We start from the raw sequence: 5369 nt of genomic DNA on the forward strand, positions 1-5369 counted from the left end.
GGGGGGGGGGGGGGAGAAAGTGGTGGAGTGGGGTAAGAAAAATATTTTACATTTTATTTTTTTTTAAAAATCAATTTTTATTTTTTTAAGATAGTGATACTTTAATCTTTAACTTTTAAGTAATGCTAATATTTTATTTAATTAATGTCACTAAAATATCTTATGTATGTACAAGGCTATGTGAATGTTGTTGTTTTTCTTACACATGCCACTTATTATGCGTGTTTCTCAAACTAATGAATGATAGTTTAGGTATGAAACTCATAGCCTCAATAGTAAAAGTATGAAACTCAAAAAAGGAAAAATACTTCGCTCTTTCAAATCTAATATTCCCTCTTATCCGTATTAAGTACCGTATTAAGTGAATTATTAGAATATGATATACTCTTTAACCAAAATATCTATTATCTTTCTTATATTCAAACTATTCTCCTTAAATAGTTATAGTATTTGAGTTTTTGAAATAATATAAAATTAAAGGTAGGTAATTAAAAGGTGGGGAATGTTACTATATCTATCATTTCCCATTTAAGACATTAACTTATTTGAGTAAACATCAAATTGAAAATTTAAAAGAGAAAAGACACATACATTTATGTGCATGTTCATGTATCCTTTCATTTGAAATTTCTACAACAAAACTCGTGGAGGGACTTTTGACTAAACAACTAACCACATTTTCCCATTAATAGATATCTTTCTTGACTATTGTGAGTTGTAGTATTCTTTTGAAATTTCCATGATACTTCTTTTTAGAAGTAGGTTATATATTATTATACGTATAAAATTATCTTTATCAACATTAATTAAGTGTTATCAGATTTGAATTTAGGCTTAACAACATTAAGCCTTAAGCACCCATCCAAGAACCAATGTGTCAATTAAATCATTATTTCATTGAGTGCTCTATGTTAATATTATACAAAAATCTCTTAATTTCTTTATAAATATATATATTCCGCGACGAGGTTAATGGGTGCTCGAGCATTCGGCGGACTCCATGTGGGTACCCCTGCGTTTAAGTCTTTAAGGACATATATAAAAAGTGCTAAATACCGCTATAAATACATATTAAGCGGCAACTGCTAATTAATTATCGCTAAAACTTATTTTTAATGTAATGTTTAATGATAGACGTCTTACGATTTGAAGCGTTGAAAGCTAGATTCTTAGCTAGCGTTTGGCCATAGATTTCCAAATATTCTTGGCAAATATTATTTGAGTGAAAATTTGGGTGAAATTTCACCATCTGTTTGGCCATAAAATTTGGGAAATATATTTCAACTTTTTAGAAAAATATGATTTATACCCACAAGTTTTTAAAAACTATCAAAACTAACTAAAAGTTTGTATTACAAGTCAATTGAATGTTCGTTACAACAATAACAAATAATGTCCATGACACTAAAACGATGTGGTAATTTGGAGTGAGTGCAACAAGAATTATTCCATGTATCGTGAAGCAGACAAAGTACATGACTTTGTTACCTAAAGCCAATTTTTAATAATTTTCATCAACAATCATATCATTATTTAATATTCACTAAATATTTCATCACTATTTTGGTGTTCACGTAAAAAATGGTGTAATACAACGCAAGCAAAAACTAGAGAGAGTGTTTTTGTAAAAGATAAAAGATTGGGGTAAAATTTTAATTTTCAAAATATCCCAAATAATGAGATTTGGCCCAAATACTAGAAAAAACTAGTATTTGGAAATTTGGGATATTTGCCAAAAATATTTGCCAAATAATGGCAAATTGTATGGACAAACATTATTTGCCAAATTTTTCCCAAATATATTTATGGCCAAACGGGCCCTTAGGGTCTTGCATTTGAGAATTAGTAAATCACCACATAGTTCTTTACATTACAGGAGTTATAATCGTTGGAACATTTATATTACTCTTTTAATATATATTGTGGAAATCAATTAAGTATAAAATAAATATGGTAAAAGTTTTTATTCACGAATAATATATTTATCACATATTTAAATATATTTACAATATATTATGTCAATTTCTTATCAAACAATCAAAATATATTAATATACTTTAAAGGGAAAAGGGTCTGATATACCCCTAAACTTTGTCATTTGGAGCTGATATACCCCTCGTTATGAAAGTGGCTCATATATACCCCTACCGTTATACAAACGGCTCACATATACCCCTACCGTTACAAAATGGCTCACATATACCCTTCATTTAACGGAAGTTAAAAAAATTAGTTTTAAATTTATATTTATTACTTTTAATTTTTTTAAAAAATTATTTAGGAGTATATATGATTCTTCTATCAAAGTTCAAGGTATATTTTAATTTTTTTAATACATAAATTATTTTTTGACTTCTTTTATTATAATTATTTGAGTTTCTTATTCTTATTTTGTTTTTTTCTTTCATTTCTTTGTTTAAAGAAAAAAAAATTAAACTATTTTTTTTGTCTATATTGTAATTTGATTTTTGTATTCGAAGAAAAAAATTTGGTCATGTACANCTCATATATACCCCTACTTATAGACAAATGGCTCACATATACCCTTTTCCTCTAACGGAAATGAAAAAAAAGATAATTTTAATCTAACTTTTTATTATTTTTTTCTACAAAAATATAATCCCATATGAGTAAATTTAATCCTCGTCAATCATATTTTTTTGACTTTTTTTTTGTTTCAATGACTAATTTGTAATTATTATTTTGATAATCAAATTTATTTATGTTTCACTAATATTCTAGTAAAACTTGTTGTACATGACCAAATTTTTTTCTTCGAATACAAAAATCAAATTACAATATAGACAAAAAAAATAGTTTAATTTTTTTTTCTTTAAACAAAGAAATGAAAGAAAAAAACAAAATAAGAATAAGAAACTCAAATAATTATAATAAAAGAAGTCAAAAAATAATTTATGTATTAAAAAAATTAAAATATACCTTGAACTTTGATAGAAGAATCATATATACTCCTAAATAATTTTTTTAAAAAATTAAAAGTAATAAATATAAATTTAAAACTAATTTTTTTAACTTCCGTTAAATGAAGGGTATATGTGAGCCATTTTGTAATGGTAGGGGTATATGTGAGCCGTTTGTATAACGGTAGGGGTATATATGAGCCACTTTCATAACGAGGGGTATATCAGCTCCAAATGACAAAGTTTAGGGGTATATCAAACCCTTTTTCCCAATATTAATAATATCTCTATATTATATGCATAATTTACTTTTATATACATAGTGTAGATTTACCATATTATTCTTATGTGCTGTTATAAATAGTACTATAATAAACAAAAATATATCACTAAGATCAACAATTTTTCTTAAATAGTAATCGCCCAAAGTAAAATTTTTTCTCCTGTTTTTAACTATCGTTACGCACCTTTACACAAAAGACTCGAGAGTAATATGTGAATAAGTTTGTATTTTCTTCGTCCACAATTGTTTGACAGGTATATTAAAAATAGATGTCTAAGATTATTAGTTAATTCAAACAATCAAAAAATAAATAGTCATTTTTTCCCAATTCTACCCTTAATAATTACTCCATTTTGTTCAATTGAAAAATTATGTAGACTTTTGATATTCTTGGTACAGTAGAGTTATATTAGTTAAATTACACCTTGTATTAAATTTTCCTTGAGAAAAGTGCATGACCTTATCATGACAAACAATTGTGGACGGAGGAAGTATCAAATAATTACTCCCCTGTCCCTAATTACTAGTTCACTTTTGAATTAACACACCTATTAAGAAAACAATAATTGATAAGGAGTTTTTCATTTTACCTCTATTAATTATGAAGTGGATGAATTAAAAACTTAATATTTTCAAGAAGTTCTTCCTTTTTTCATAATAATTAATTGAGGATATAATAGGTATATTTTTTTTGTCATTTCTTAATTTATCAATATAAATAAATAATTAGAAACAATTAAAAAATATATATATGAACAAATAATTAAAAATGGAGAAAGTAATTAACACGTAATAAAAACTTTATTATTCATTATATAGTTTAAAAAAAAAAGAGAGATAAAAGACGGATTTGAGTGGATAATTAACTTGATCACTTTATGAGTAAACATTAGAACGAAAATTCAAAGGAAAAGGACAAATTTGTGTGCTTTGTAGCTTTCATATGAAGTTTCTATGTCAAAGAATAGTGGAGTAGAGACATAAAAAATTTTCACCAATTCATAGTTGTCTTTCTTGACTATAATGTACCATAATATATATGGATTTCTCTTTAGCCAACTGAGACGAAATTACGTGAGACGAAATTGAAGTTTTATTTGAACTCAAATTTTTGAGTTATATTTTTTACTTTATAAATATAAATTTTTTTATAAGTTGTGAAAATTTATTAAAATTATTTCAATTCTTTATACAATTTTATACCAAATAAGCAAAAGTTATAACAAAAGTATAATATATTATTATAATATAAAAGTTATCTTAAAAAAAAGGAAAATGTACATGTATTCTCTCAATCTATGTCCGAAATTTTAGAGACACTTATACTATACTAAGGTCCTATTACCCCCTGAACTTACTTTGTAAGTAATTTTCTACCTCTTTTCGGCCTACGTGACACTAGCTTGAAGAAAAAAGTCAACCAATGTTGGACCCACAAGATAGTGTCAAAAAAGGGGTAGAAAATTATTAATAAAATAAGTTCAGGGGATAATAGAACCTTAGTATAGTATAAGTGTGTCTCTGAGATTTCGGGCATAGGTTAAGGGGGTACTTGTGCATTATCCCTAAAAAAAAATACTAACATATTTTTATTGAACTTTAGTTAAATAAAAAGGTAAAATTAAAAATGAGTTATAGTGTAATATATTTATTGAGTCGTGTATTGATCAATAGGGGTGGAGGTATATGTCTTTATCGGGAAAAGAATATCGTATATACAAATAAGATGATAAACAAATTGATAAAATAACATATTTTAGACACCCTTAATATAATAAATTATTATAGCTCAGTTTACTATTATCACACACACACACACACACACACACACACACACATATATATGTTATTCTTACTATAACCTGTATTTATAAGGTTAATAAACAGAAACAGAAATAAGATGAAGCAGAAAAAATATAAAATACAAGAATTAATCCGAGTCCACAGAAACTACTGTGTGTCCTTAAGAAATTTAATCCCTCACTGTACCCAAGGTTATGGATTAATTTCTCCCAAGATAAAACGGATTAAACATGTTAAAGAAATAGCGGTACCTCAAACTTCTTTAACTTCAACGAACTTAAGAACAGCAACAAGTCACACAGACTTAGTCGATCGACACTTTGATTTTATTTGAGAGAAAAATAAATGCAGAGAAAGAAAAA

Source organism: Solanum pennellii, chromosome 12, assembly GCF_001406875.1.
Source record: "Solanum pennellii chromosome 12, SPENNV200".
Lineage (NCBI taxonomy): Eukaryota > Viridiplantae > Streptophyta > Magnoliopsida > Solanales > Solanaceae > Solanum > Solanum pennellii.